Raw genomic sequence first — 15,911 nt, 5'->3', positions numbered from 1 at the left:
CTATTAACACTCTGATCGTATGCCAACCTTCTATGTGATGGTGGATCTAATTCAATAGGCAACATGGATTCATATCCATAGGCCAAAGAAAATGGAGTATGGCCCGTTGCTGTTCGATGGGAAGTTCTATACGACCAAAGGACTTCTGGTAGCTATTTTGGCCATGCCCCCTTTGCTTCTTCAAGCCTTTTCTTCAGGGTGTCCTTCAGGGTCTTGTTGATAGCTTCAACTTGTCCGTTTGCTTGCGGATGAGCTACTGATGAAAAACTTTTGATAATCCCGTGCCTCTCGCAAAAGTCAGTGAAAAGATCACTTTCAAATTGTGTGCCATTATTAGAGAAAATTTTCCTTGGCAGCCTATATCGACACACGATGTTCTTGACCACAAAATCTAGCACCTTCTTGGTTGTTATTGTTGCAAGTGGCTCAGCTTTGACCCACTTTGTAAAGTAGTCAACATCAACTACTGCATATACTTGACATTGCCTTTTCCTGTGGGTAAGGACCCGATCAAATCAATCCCCCAAACTGCGAATGGCCACAGGATTTGCATCTGTTTGAGCTCATTTGGGGCTTCTTGTGGTATCTTGGAGAACCTTTGGCACTTGTCACATTTCTGAACAAAATTCACAAAGTCCTCATTCATGGTAGGCCAGAAGTGTCCTTGCCTTAGGATATTTTTTAATAAACTCTGCCCCTCATCATGATCTCCGCAGAGACCTTCATGGACTTCTTGCATTAATTCATTGGCCTTTTCCTTTGAAACACACCTTAACATCGGCATCAAATACCCTCTTCTATACAAAATTCTGTCGACCAGAATGAATCGAGCCAACTACCTCTGGAGGGTTCTTCCTCTGTTTCTGTCCGCCGGTAGTGCTCCTTGCTCTAGGTATTTAATGAAGGGCATCATCCATGTGTCTGTCATTTGGATTACCAGGGAAGAATCTTCTACTTGAATGCTTGGTGCAGACAAATGCTCAACCGGTACTATGTTCAAGGTGTCAGCATCCTTCGCGTTTGCTAACTTGGCCAAAGCATCAACATTTGAGTTCTGATCGCGAGGTACTTGCTGGAGGGTATACTTTTCAAATTATGTTAATAAATCCTTTGCTTTGTTCAAATAAGCAACCATCCTAAGACCTTGGGCTTGGTACTCTCCAATAATTTGATTAACCACCAGCTGTAGATCTCAAGTGACTTTATATCCATGTCCTTGGCTAATCTTAATCCTGTGAGTAGCGCTTTGTATTCAACTTCATTATTGGACGTTGTAAAGTCGAATTTTATTGCATAGTGGAATCAATGTCCTTCAAGTGTGATTAGATCAACCCTGCTCCAGCATTGTGCTCGTTGGAAGAGCCATCTACGAACAATTTCTACGTAGGACTAGCAGGGACCGCTACAGTGCACGTTGCAAACAGTGCTAAACTCGCTAATCAAGCCATTTGGCCATAAACGTGTAACTAAGTATGACTAGCAGTTTAGGGGTTAAAAACTTTGGTTAAGGTATAACGTTTCACTAGAACGTTTACTATATACATTGGGATCCCAAAAATATAATTTCAGAGTTTATTACAAGAAAGTGTTTACAACAGGCCGTTCTAAGCGGCAAAACAGGGTTCAGCCCTAGTTCCACTTTCAAACCTCGCCCAAGTATTGGTCGAGCAGCTGCATATGTACACGTCATCACCTAAGCTCTCCAACTCAAGGATGGTCCAGCTTTCTTTTGCCTTTACCTGCACCACAAAGCACCCGTGAGCCGAAGCCCAGCAAGAAAACTCATATGCTCATAAACAATCATATCATGATATCAAATCATATCTGGCATGCCTAGCAATCATAGCTCTATTCAGCATGCAAATGAATTCCAACAAATGATGAGGTATCCAGGATAAGAAATCCTGGCCTTCTGACTGGAGGGCTATCAAGTCAATCCTAATCAGATGAGTGTCGCAACACTTGAGGTTCCGATAAACCATGCTGAGTGACCGACAAGCGAGTCACTAATTCAAGTGGAAGGGTGGCTGTTGGGTAAGCCTCTAACCTTCAACAGGTTCTGGTAAACCATGCTGAGTGACCAACAAGCAAGTCACTGGGGCCTCAGTGCCCAAAGCCATGCATACGATGATCAAAATAATCATACAGAGCTCATATCTCTGATCAGATGAGTGAATATCACCTTGAGGTCCTGATAAACCATACTGAGTGACTGACAACCAAGTCACTAGGGGCCCGATGCCCATAGCCGTGTAACAACACCGTTACCTAGGCTTTCCTGCAATGGCTCTAAATGACTAGCCTTTGGCTAGATAAATGCTTGTTTATATTCATTGAACTTGAGGTCGGTCCTGCATTAATGATCTTTGAGTCATTCAATGCAGAGGGTCGATTAGGTCCAATCGACATAGCTTGTGCTAAACACACTAGGGTTGTCATGACTAGTGAGTTAGCAAAATGTGACCAGTGCCCAGTACCACTGCCGAACCTGACTAGTGAGTCACAGCTTCACAGTTGATACTAACACCTTTGCTAATTCTGACTAATGAGTCAGCCCTGTGTGACCAGTGCCCAGTACCACTGCCGAACTTGACTAATGAGTCACAGCTTCACAGTTGATACTAGCTCCTTTGCCAAATCTGACTAATTAGTCAGTGCCATGCACAAGTAAGCAATGCTATCAATGTGTATCATATGCCAATTATCCAAGAGCAGGGCATTTAGCATGCTTACTAAACAGTTGCTAGCATAATTATGATCATGCACAAACTCAGAGACTCAAGCCCTGACCAATCCCATATTCATTATTCATGGCATGCCCTAATCACATGTTTCTCGTGCATCACATGCATCACACTTAATCATCCAGCATGCCTCAGTGATAATCATATGCAAATGGGCAAGATTGCCAAGCATTCATTATGCTATCAATGTTTACATTTAAACATCCAACATGCATCAATCATAGCCATGCATGTCACACATGGGGTGCGGTTTTCTTACCTTGGGTTCGAGCAAAAATGATTTAAAGAACGACCCTTGAGAACGATCAACTTTTAGTCCTTTAGCGGTCACCTAGTCATAACCAATTATAATCCATTAATAAAATAAATTAATAAATGGTTCACAATCTAAAACCACACTCCCGGGATCAATCCCCCACTCTCGAAAATCTTAATATACTCAAACGGGGCAAAGGAACCAAACCCCGAGCCTTAAGGATCATTCCGAGCGCTAAAATAGGTTTGCTGAAAAATGGACTAGCGATGCAGCCCTACCAAATGGCACTGCAGCCCTAATAAATAGTGTTGCAGCCCTATTTCCAAGTCAGAGAGCCCAGCTCTGAGCCCTGCTGCGCCCTAAATGGCGCTGCTGCGCCAATTACAGACCAGAAACTTTCTGGTTCATCTTCTTTGCGATTTCTCTTGACACCAAACCTCTAAACCAATCCCAAACATCATCAAAACATCAAACTCAACCCCCAAACCTCATCTACATCACACCCTCATCAAAACCCAAGCAACCAAACTCAAGAACTTCCATTAATTCTCAACTAACACATCAAAATTATCAACTGAAAGCTTAATAGAAAAAACAGGGTATAGCATAAGTTCTTGGATGAAACCTTACCTCAAATTGGATTTAGACCCTCTTCAATGATTGAACCAAAGTCCCAAGCCCCCACCTTTGATCTCCTAGCATGATACCTCAAGTTGGCTCTCAAAAATTGAAAGGAAGATGGAGGGAAGAACATGTACGGGAGGGAGAGAAAGAGATGAGGTTGATGCTCTGTTTTACACTTTTCCACAGCCTTCCAAACTAAATGAGCTGATATAAATCCTTAAGGTCAAAAGACCATAATGCCCCTAGGCCAAATAAATCCCTCTAAAGGCTTCCGAGGGTAAAACCGTCATTTCCAACCTATACCGTTAATTATAATTAACGCTCTCCAATTCCCGCTAATATCAACATTCTCAAATGCCAATAAATCATACCCCATTACCCTTTAATTCCCGGTAATGTTCTAATCATCAAAATGACCCCGAGACTCACCCCGAGCCTCGAACTTAATCCCGTTATGACTAGACCGAAAACTTGCATTCCCATGATCGTCTCATGCCGAATGGCTCGAACCAATCCACATATATTGTGGTAAAATTATAATTCACCCATATGCATAAAATCACACAATCACGCCCCCAATGGCCAAATTACCAAAATGCCCTTGCATTTAAAATATGAGCCCATATGCATGCATTCACCATCATATAATAATATAATTCACATAAGCATGCATATAATCATTAAATACCATAATAAATCAATTATGGCCCTCTCGGCCTCCTAATCAAGGTCCTAAACCTTATTAGGAAATTTGGGGCATTACATAACTCACCTGAAATCATTCTAAACACACCCCAACAACATAATTGAATCCCATAATCTACCTAATACACTTTAGGCAGCACATAAACTCAAAGAAACCAGCCAAAATCCTTCTATAACTCAAGTCCAATTATCTAAGCTTTAACCCCTCAAACTTCAGCAAAACAGAGGAAAATCAAACAGAACTCAAGCTTAGATCCTTACCTCAAGAACAATTCGACTCTCAGCTATCTTTAACCTTGCTCCTTGCTTTGATTTCCCCAATTTGCAGCCTCAAATCCAAAGCTTTCCCCTCAAAATTCCCTTGGCGAGTTTGAGAGAAAACAAGAAAGAGAGAAGAGAAAGAGTTTGGGTCGATTCCTATAAAAACTCTGAACATATCCTTAGCTTATTTTATTTAACTTAGTCTCTAAGGTTACCTCAAAGGCTCGGGGTACCGAAAATGTCCCCGAGGGAAAAATGGTAATTTTCCCCAATATTCCCTCCTAAACATTCTAACCTCAAATATATATCCAAATATTTATTTCCATAACCCGATAACCTCATAAAACATCTAGTACCCGAATTACCCCTCGACTCGTCCCGAGTCGGATTTTCAACCCCGTTGTGACTTTTTGGCTAACAGCTCCCAAGGACTGTCTCAGATCGTGCTACACAGATATATCACAAGTATATCGCATTTACCACATTTATATCATTTATGCCCTCAACGGGCTAAAATTACAAACATGCCCCTAATAAGCAGACGGGGCCCACATGCATATTTAACTTACCTAAACATGCATTTCTAATCACATACTCATCAAATTCACATATTATTACAATAAATCACTTATTTCCCTCTAGGCACACGAATCAAGGCCCTAAGCCCTATTAGCAAATTTGGGACGCTACAGAAATCATATTAAGAGGAAATACCACTTGATCAATGATATTGTTCACATAGGAGATGTAACAATTATGAAGATAGCTTCAGAACATAACCTTGCCGATCCTTTTACTAAGACTTTGTCTACCAAGTCTTTTAAAGATCATGTTAGAAATATGGGTTTGAGGGAGATGCCTCATTTGCTTTAGGGAAAGTAAGGGATTGTTGGGATTAGTGCCCTTTAAAGCATATGTTTTAAACAATGTTTTATGACATAAATAATTAAAGTGAACTTTTGCATATATTGTTTGTTTATTATTATTATTAGAATAATATTAGATGAATATCAGATATTCCCAAATTCGTTATTGTGACTACAATCTTGTATTGGTACGGGAGGATTAAGATTGTAGGGAACGAATTTAAACAGTTCACAGTAAAACAAAGTTATATGAAATCTTTGGATTAAATACTGTAAGTACGGTTCACTAGTATTATGAATACATGTAATCTAGATTCGGATTACTGATGTAGCAGGATATCTTAATGGAGGTACTTTGTATAAATAGGATATACATGAACAGGGCCTGATATGTTATTAATACTTAATAATATTGTTTATTTTATAAGTATTAATTAAACATATCAATAAGATGATCATATACAAATTTATCTTAATCCTGAAGTTATTATGAACTCTTGTTTATGTCATATGAGTTCTTTGATTCACTCGTTATGGTTTGTTTGAATGATCAGGCTGAAAACTTTTGTTTTGGGAACTAATTGATGTAAATGGCTGGAGACATAATATACAGATGTGGAATCTATACTTTTCTGAGAGGAATTAAAAAATGGTTCCCTTAAGGATTAACTTTTGGAACTGAAAGGTTATTGAGCTCAAATTCACAAATCAGTTTATGAATTAACATTCACTAGTAAAGTTAATGGTACTTAAGCAAACAAGATATAATTAATGAGGTTAAACAGTGATTAATTCCTACTTTAATTATGAACCATTAATAGATGATTGAATTTTATGTAGTGATTAAATCGATGAACACTTTTTATATATTTAAAAGTACTCAATAAAGAAATGTCTATGATTATAAGAGTACACTCTCATATTTTTAGTGGAATAATATTGAGATTAAAAAAATTAAGGTTATTATATTAAAAAGTTTTAATTAATAATCTAAATTTATTGGAGCTTCAAATTATAGGTCCATAGGTCCCCGAGATGGCTCTATCAATGCTATTCAAGGTAAGAGTTAACATTGGGAAAAATCAGGAAAATAACATATTTGGAAGAAATTTGTTCTTCACAGTTAAATATGTAATTGAGACAAATTAATTAATAAATTAATTTTCAAAATTAATAAATTATATTTTTTATTTTTTTAAAATAAAATAGTATTTTTGAAAATAGCATTTAAATAATTAAGATAATTAATTTTGAATTAATTAGCTTTATTTATTTAAATAATGTGAAAAAGATATTTCTGATAATTCAAATTGGATTTGAATTTGAAATGATATTTATTCTTTAATTAATTTGATAAATAAGTTATTAGGTTTAGATATTTTTGAATAAATAATTATTAAAATAAAATGGTTGGAACACATCCCTAATTTCAAGGATGTGTTACAGTAGGCGTGTAACAAGGTCCAAGAACAGGTCTTTGATATTTCTTTTATTTATTTAATTATTTAATAATTCATTTATAAATTGAATTTTGAATTTTGAATTTTAAAATTCAATTAATTCTTTTATAAATCTATTAGATGGAAATAGTTTCACAGAACTTTTGAAAGAGAATAAAATACTTTTGGCAGAGAGAAAAATATATTATATAATTTTTCTCTATCCCTGAAAATTGTCTCAGTCCTAATATTCAAAGATCTCATGTGTTGAGAATATCTTGTGAATCAGAAATTTTTCCCTACCATTACTCTACCTGCCCACACACGCCTTGGGGTGTAGAGATACATCTTGGAAGATCTCGGTCTGAGTATTTTGAAGAACTGCATTGGATTGGATGTTCATTGGAGATACAAAAAAATAGCGAGGATTCTTGATAGTTCTTCAACTCATAAATCATCATCTTTTTTATTTCTATATGATTAATGTATTGCATGTTAATTGATCCGATTATTTAAAATTTGTTTAAATATTTTTTTTTTGAAATCTCTGGGCCTAACACCCCGTGCTTTTCGCTGCGCACACGGTAAACCAGTTACCAACAAACATATCCTTTAATATCTGAATCGTCCTCTCAGATTACTCATATGTCTAAGGATGATAGGATGTAGTGAACTTCAACTACATACCCATAACCTTCTGCAAACCTCCCTAGAACTTAGAGATAAAGGTGGGGTCCCAATCTGACACTATAAATTTCGATGCTCCATGGAGACGTGCGATCTCCCTCACATATAGTTCAGCGTACTGATCCATAGTAAAGGTTGTCGTCACAGACAGAAAGTAAGCTGACTTGGTATATCTATCCATGATCACCCATACTGAGTCATGCTATCCCACCGTCCTAGGAAATCCAACCACAAAGTCCATGGTTATATCATCTCACTTCCATTGAGGGATACTCAAGGGCTGTAGTAACCTCGCTGGCCTTTGATGTTCAGCCTTTACCTACTGACAACTCAAGCACTTAGCCACATATTCGACCACATCTTTCCTCATTCCTGGGCATAAATATAAAGATTTTAGATCACGATACATCTTTCGTGGTGCCTGGATGTAGCGAGTAGGGAGTGGTATAAGAGTCATCCAGAATCTCTCACCTGATACCAACATCCATCAAAACACACTTCTACCCTCATATTCAACATAATGAATCCACCATCCTTTCTTTTCGTGGAATACACGCTCTGAGACTGGCGTCTTCCTTTGGACCGAGTTTTCCTGGTAGCCTCGATCATTCGAGCTTAGATCATCTTGATTTTCATTCTTAATTTCTTGTTCGCCTGGCCCTCAACCTTTTGCTCTCTTGCTAGATGCCGTAGAACTTGGGAAAGCGGTGGGGGTCAAAGCTCGCAATTCGTTACTCACCGAAGGCTCCGAGCTCGGAGTAACATTTCACCCGAAACCAGCGTCTGATTCGGGAGCACCAACTAAGGCGCGAGCAAGAAGATATCCGAGATCACTTTCGACGTCAAATCAAGGAGGTCGAGAAAGGGAAAAGGAAGTGAATTAGGGTCGCCATATACCCAGATCCAGACCCCGAGCCCAGACCAATTCCCATCGATCCCACTCTTAGAGTGACAATCGCCTTCAAGCCGGGGGACCTTCAATTTTCACTGATGGGAGAACCATCAAATCCCCCTTCTACCTCGCAGTCAACCTCCATTCCCACCTCGAAGAGAGAATTCTTTGAGGCTAAGCACTACTGGAGCTCGATTTCTTCATTAGGGCAGATCTCCGACATCTTGGCCCTTCACAATATTGGACTATCGGGCTCGCTGAGGTGTCGAGCTCTGACCTCCCATGAGCGAAGTTGTCGTGCCCCAGGAGATGGGAATCCCGACAACAAGTTGAAGTACGCGGCCTGGAGCCAGGAACACATGAGGGCATGGGCTTTACTGCCCTTAAAGTCATTTTTCAAGAACTTCTCGGACTTTGCTGGGCTCGCCCCTTTCCAGCTCAACACCATTTCGTACAGGGTTTTTTCTACCTTGAGGTCGCTTTACCACAAGCTAAAGTGGGAAGGACCTTCACCAAAGGAGATTCTGTATCTCTTTTGTTTGAAAAGCAACCCTTCCCGAGCTCGGGGAGGAGACGGCTTCTATTACCTTTCGAGCTATCCCAAGGAGAAGAAAATCTTTGAGGATTTACCCAACCATCCCCCAGATTTCAAGAAGGCTTTCTTTTGGACGGATGCCCTAGCTCCTTCCGAACACTACTTGTTCAAGCGAATCTGTAAGTACATAAAAAATTTCTTCTTTTTGTGCTCGAGTTTTTTCTTAGGCTCGTACTGGTCATAATATGTTCATTTTTCCAGCCAACTACAGTCGGCCCACTCCTACCGAGGAGATGAAAGTGCATAAGGAGGCTTTGCTCCAACTTCCCTGCGGCAGGCACTCCCTTTCCTATCTTCTTAATGAAGATAGGCTTCGAGCCTATGGCCTCCTGGAGAAGGATCAGTCCACATTTGACTGGTCCAACAAAAAATATACCAAGTGGGAGTTCGTGCTTCTCCCAACTGACAGCCTTCCTCCGAGGTGAAGAGCTAAGCCACAATCCCCAACTCGACGTCGCAGGAGTCCGCAATCAGGGAACGAGGCCAGTGATGAGACCCCGACCTTGAGCGACAGAGGTATGGTCATCCTTAGCTCGGACTTATGGTCTCCCTCACTACTTAAACATAAGCTCGACAGATTAGTCTTGTGTAAGGATGATAGGGACCATTTTTACGTATGGTCCTTGGTAGATGAGAGGGTTCATAGGTTCGATAGTTGGCTCGGGAAGTATGACACTATGTATAGTCTGAACGAGGTATGGAACGGAATATCTGTTCAATATGGGACAAATGACTATAGAGACCTTTCGAGGTTAACTTCCACGTATAGGGAAGATACTCCCCCCCGCCTCCTCTGAAGATGGGGGAATTACGTGGTCATCGAGCACGAGCTCGAGGGAGAGTTCCAGTTAGGTTTCTCTCTACTTGTCTTTTTATTCCTTGCATGTCTGCATCATGCTAACTTTTTTGTCTTGGAATATCTTACAATGTGGTGTAATTTTGCAGGTGCTATGGACTCCGGCCTTGACACCGTGCTCGCCAGTGGCGAGGGGCCCCGGAGGAGTAAGCGTCGAGGGTCTCGCGAAAGTCAGACCGATCTGCCAAGGTCCTTAAGAGGACTGAGAAGACTCCTCCACCAGCTCCCACTGTTACGAGCCCAGCTATGGATTTGACTCCTCAAGTGGAAGCATCCATTACGGTTGAGCTCCAGCCTCCTCCGATCATGGTTCACTTAACACTTGGCCTACCCCCGAAAAAGCCGTCGGCCTCCACAACACGCATGTTGTCGATTTCTACTCACGTCGATGAGTATGTAATTGACAATGCTGCCGGGCCCCATGGGGCTACACTTGGCTCAGACATTTTGTCCCGAATGGGCCAGAGCTTTGGTGGCTTTGACGCCCCTCAGTGGCAGTTTTTGAACAATGCTCGGGACTGCAATACACTTTATGACAAGAGTAACGAGCTCACTGCTGCGGTAACTTCCCTCATCTTATTATTAGTTGTACTTGTGCTTAGTGTATGTTCTAATTTGATATCTTTGTGTGTCAGGCTCTTGCTGTCTCTGCTCAGCTTAATTACAAGTTGAACAATGAGGTCCATTCGAGCATGTCCTATGCTCAAGAGTCGAAGGATCTCCAACTTAAGCTTACTGACGAGCTCAAGGCTGCAAAGGCAAAGATGGAGGCTGAAGCTGAACAGATAAAGGCCAAGACAGCCGAGCTCGAGAAGGTGAATGCCCAGCTCGTGGAGCTTGAGAAGATCAATGCTAAGCTTGAGGAGGAGAAAGCAGCCACTTTCGAGATAATGGAGGGCGAAAAGGCTCATCTCCTTGCAGAGTTTAAGGAGAAGAAGGATCGGGCGGTCGACCTGGCCATGTATAGGATCTGGGCCAGTAATGCCAATCTCGATACTAGCTTCGTAGGCTCTTTCGAGGTGGAACTCGTGGCCAAATGGCAGGCTCGGCTCGATGCGGAGGACGCTGCTCGGGAGGAGGCAGAGAGAGCCAAGGAGGATGCTGAGAAGGGTAAGGAGGATGCTCCTCCCTCCTAAGTCTCGACCTAGGGCTGCGTCCCTTTGAATCTTTTGTACTAGCTTTTATTTTCTTTTTTTATGCCCCTGGGGCCAAGACAATTTATAGCTCATTTAAGAGCTATTTTTTCTTTTGTTCACGATATTTATGATACCGTTTTTTACTTTACTTTAATATTGCTTTAAATTTCCTAAGATGAAACATTTCAAGCAATTTATATTAAAGAGTCCTTATGTCTGTTTATTCATACAAACATGTGGTGGATTTTAAGCTTGAGCTTCGATGCATTCATGCATAGTTCACTCGACATATCCATGTCCGATCTCGTTATTTGTCAAGGTCAAAACTTACTTTTACCATGCACCCGAAAGTACTTATATGGCATATAACGTAGGTGGTTTAGTTATATCTTGCTTTTTTAGTTACTTTTCCTCGTTCTTGGGTAGCTCCCCAAGGTTATGATGTCAAAACTATCTTTTTGCAAGATATTCCAGCCTCGGTCTCGACTTAGCTTGAAGTAGGTTATGTTCCAACTTACTGTCGATTAGTTTGAGCTGGTTTGTTCCAAACCTATTTAGGTTGTGTTTGGTTTGTAGTCCATACACTTTTAATTACATCTTAGGTCGCGCATTTGGTTTTATCTAAATTACTTTACCTCGCGCATTTGGTTATATCCAAATACTTTTATTTTTAATAATTTGGTTATGTCCAAACTATCTTAGCTCGCGTATTTGGTTATATCCAAACACTTTTTTTTGTAATAATTTGGTTATGTCCAAACTATCCTAGCTCGCGTATTTGGTTATATCCAAACACTTTTATTTTTAATATTTTGGTTATGTCCAAACTATCTTAGCTCGCGTATTTGGTTATATCCAAACACTTATATGCTTTTCGTATATGCTATTTTATTTTTTTCAAGCTGACGGTATATATACCACTAATGCCCCCTTAATATCCTTTGAGTGTGACCATAGGTTATTAGATCAAGATAGTTTGCAAAAAATACAGCATATTGAAATGAAAACGAAGTTTATTTAGAATTGAACAATTTATTTACGAAAACATAGCAAAGATAAACAAACATGGTTACAGGTGTCATTGTTCCTATAGTATTGATAGTAAGGTCGCAAATGTTCGCCATTCCATGCTTGTGGTACCAAACTCCCATTCAATCTTGCCAACTTGTAGACGCCAGGTCGGATAACTAATTTGATCTGATAAGGTCCTTCCTAATTAGGCCAGAGCACGCTAACAGCTGGGTCCCATGTAGCCAAGAACACACGCCTCAGCACCAAATCGCCCACACCGAATTTTCTATGTCGAACCCTCTTGTTGTAATACCGGGTAGCTCGCTACTGGTATGCAGCATTTTTTGGCTGAGCCTCATCCCTTCTTTCTTCAATCAGGTCCAGACTAAATTTGAGCTGGGATTGGTTCGAGGCTTGATCATAAGCGTGGGTTCAAATGGTGGGTATTTCGACCTCGATTGGCAGCATAGCCTCGCATCCATATGCCAGAGAAAAAAGGGTGTGTCCCGTTGAAGTACGGGTTGTGGTTCGATATGCCCACAAAACTTGGGGCAATTCTTCGGGCCATTTCCCCTTAGCTTCTTCCAACTTCTTCTTCATAGAACGCTTCAGGGTTTTATTTACGGCCTCAACTTGGCCATTCGCTTAGGGATGGGCCATGGAGGATAAGCTTTTTATTATCCCATTTTTCTCGCAAAAGCTGGTAAACAAGTCGCTATCGAATTGAGTACCGTTATCGGACACTATCTTCCTTGGCATCCCATATCGGCAGATGATATTCTTTACCACAAAGTCCAAGAATTTTTTCGAGGTAATTGTCACCAGAGGCTCAGCCTCAGTCCACTTTGTAAAGTAATCTACTGCGACTACTGCGTACTTGACTCCGCCTTTGCTAGTTGGCAACGAGCCTATGAGGTCGATTCCCCCGACCACAAATGACCATGGGGAGGTCATCATAGTTAGCTCGTAAGGTGGAGTTTGAGGGATTGTGGTGAACCGTTGACACTTATCACATTTCTTCACGTAATCAAACGAATCTGCTTTGATGGTAGGCCAGAAGTACCCTTGGCGTATGATTTTCTTGGATAGGCTATGCCCCCTAGTGTGGTCTCCACAGAATCCTTCATGAATTTCTTCTATGATCTTCTTAGCCTCGGGTGGAGTCACACATCGGAGTAATGGCATAGAGTGTCCTCTTCTATATAGCCTTCCATCCATAATGGTGTACCTGGGAATCTGTTACATCAGTTTTTGAGCCTTGGTCTGTTCTTCTAGGAGAATGTCGGTTTCAAGGTACTCAATTATTGGGGTCATCTAGGTTGGCTCGGAGTTAATCATGCAGACATCTTCCTGTTCAAGCTCGCTTATACTGGGTGTCGATAGATGTTTGATTGGCACGACATTCAGCTCGTCGAGCTCAGTGGATGTGGCGAGCCTGGCTAAGGTGTCTGCATTCGAATTTCGCTCTCAGGGAACCTGTTCTATCGTGTAAAATTCGAAATGCTCGAGTGTTGCCTTTATTTTTTATAAATATGCAGCCATTCTCGTCCCACGAGCCTAGTATTCCCCTTAGATTTGGTTGACCACCAACTGGGAGTCACTGTAGCAATGTATCGCCTTAGCCTTGAGTTCCTTGGCTATTCGAAGTCCTACCAGTAGAGCTCCGTATTCAGCCTCGTTATTTGATACTTCGAAGTCAAATCTCAAAGAGGAGTGAAACTGACTTCATGTTGGGGTGATCAGTATTATTCCTGCCCCTGACCCATTTTCATTAGAAGACCCATCAACATAAAGTTTCCACAGCTCGTGGGCTGGGGTTATAACTTCATCGTTAGTCATTCTAGTGCATTCCACTATGAAGTCTGCCAGGGCCTGTCCTCTTATGGTTGTCCTCAGATGGTAGGTGATCTCGAATTATCCGAGTTCAACAGCCCATTTTAGTAATCGGCTCGAAGCTTCTAGCTTGGATAAGACTTGTCTTAGTGGTTGATCGGTTAGCACATGGATGGGGTGCGCCTGGAAGTAAGGTCGGAGCTTTCAAGATGAGTGGATTAGGCTGAGAGCCAATTTCTCCATTAGGGGGTATCTCGATTCTGCCCCCAGTAACCTTTTGCTGACATAGTATACTAGCTTTTGTACCTTCTGTTCTTCTCGGACGAGCACGGCGCTAATGGCGTGCTCAGTCGTAGCGAGATATAGGTACAAAACTTCTCTTGTTATAGGTTTTGACAATATAGGAGGCTCCGCGAGGTGCTTCTTGAGCTCCTAAAAAGCTAGCTCGCATTCTTCTGTCCACTCAAATTTTTTGCCTCCCCTCAAAAGGTTGAAAAATGGAAGACAACAGTCAGTAGATTTCGAGATAAACCTACTTAGTGTCGCCATCCGTCTAGTCAAACTTTGGACATCCTTATGCTTTTGAGGTGAAGGCATATCAATTAGAGCCTAGATCTTGTCTGGATTAGCCTCTATTCCCCGGGCATTCACAATGAAACCTAGGAACTTCCCTGACGACACTCCAAAAGAGCACTTCTGGGGGTTGAGCTTCATGTCGTATCTCCGTAACACGACAAAGCACTCTTCAAGGTCGTCCACATGGTTACTGTTATGTTTAGATTTAACTAACATATCATCAACATAAACGTTCATGTTATTACCTATCTGTTAGGAGAACATCATGTTTACGAGCTGTTGGTATGTGGCTTCAGCATTATTGAGTCCGAACGACATGACATTGTAGCAATACAGTCCTTTGTCAGTCACAAAACTCGTATGCTCTTGGTCTGGGGCATGCATGGCGATCTGGTTATATCCATAATAAGTTTCCATAAATGACATAAGTCCATGCCCAGCTGTGGCATCTACGAGCTGGTCGATCCGAGGCAGGGGAAGCAGTCCTTAGGACAAGCTTTATTGAGGTCTGAATAATCAATACAAGTTCTCCATGTCCCGTTAGGCTTCGGAACTAGCACTGGGTTTGCCTTTAACCGGTCGACCTCTTCCTTTAGGGCCTTCTTCCTGTCATCGTCCAGGAGTCTTCGCTTTTGCTGCTTCGGGGGGAAGCTCCTGTCAATATTTAGAGCATGGCTTACCACATTCGGATTTATTCCTACCATGTCCGAATGTGACCATGCGAAAACATCCTGGTTCTTTTTCAAAAAGCAAATTAATTGCTATTTCGTTTCTTCTAGCAAATTAACACGATTATTAATGGTACTCCCTATCTTGGTTGTGGCTAGGTATTAAGCTAGGGCTCGGGAAGCGGATCGTGCTCGAGAGGCGTCACTCGTAATCAGTAAACTTGGAAATTAAAGGTAAGAAAACTGCACCCGGTTGTGGAGTTATAATGGGACTAAGGGTTCCCTATTTTGTATGCGTTTTAAGGGATGGTATCATGCCATGTAAACAGTAAACCAACGACCTAAGAGTGCCGAAGTTTACACTAGCGCATAGGGCGCAGCTTGGCCACTGGTAGCTGAGGACAGCTTATTATGCACTGAGCTCTGTTTAAGCAGGCCAGAGTCAGTGGGGTAAACAGAGGGTGTGACCTAAGGTGTTGACCCTGATTATTGTGTGATTTGTTTGATTTTATTAATTGGCAGATTATTATGTTGTTTAACTGGGTGATGATTAGCTGACTCTTTGGTTGAATCTTCATGCTTTATGATTATTGTGGTATGCTAAGTGTATGAACATGCTTAAGGGTTATCAAAATCTTATTATTGCTGGTTAAATAATATGATATGTTTTCTTGCTGGGCCTTGGCTCACGGGTGCTTCACGGTGCAGGTAAAGGCAAGGGCAAGCTTGATCAGTCCTAATTTGGAGAGCTCTGAGAGCAGA

Source organism: Humulus lupulus, chromosome 6 (genome assembly GCF_963169125.1).
Source record: "Humulus lupulus chromosome 6, drHumLupu1.1, whole genome shotgun sequence".
NCBI classification, from domain to species: Eukaryota; Viridiplantae; Streptophyta; class Magnoliopsida; order Rosales; family Cannabaceae; genus Humulus; species Humulus lupulus.
This window is presented reverse-complemented; position numbering follows the sequence as displayed.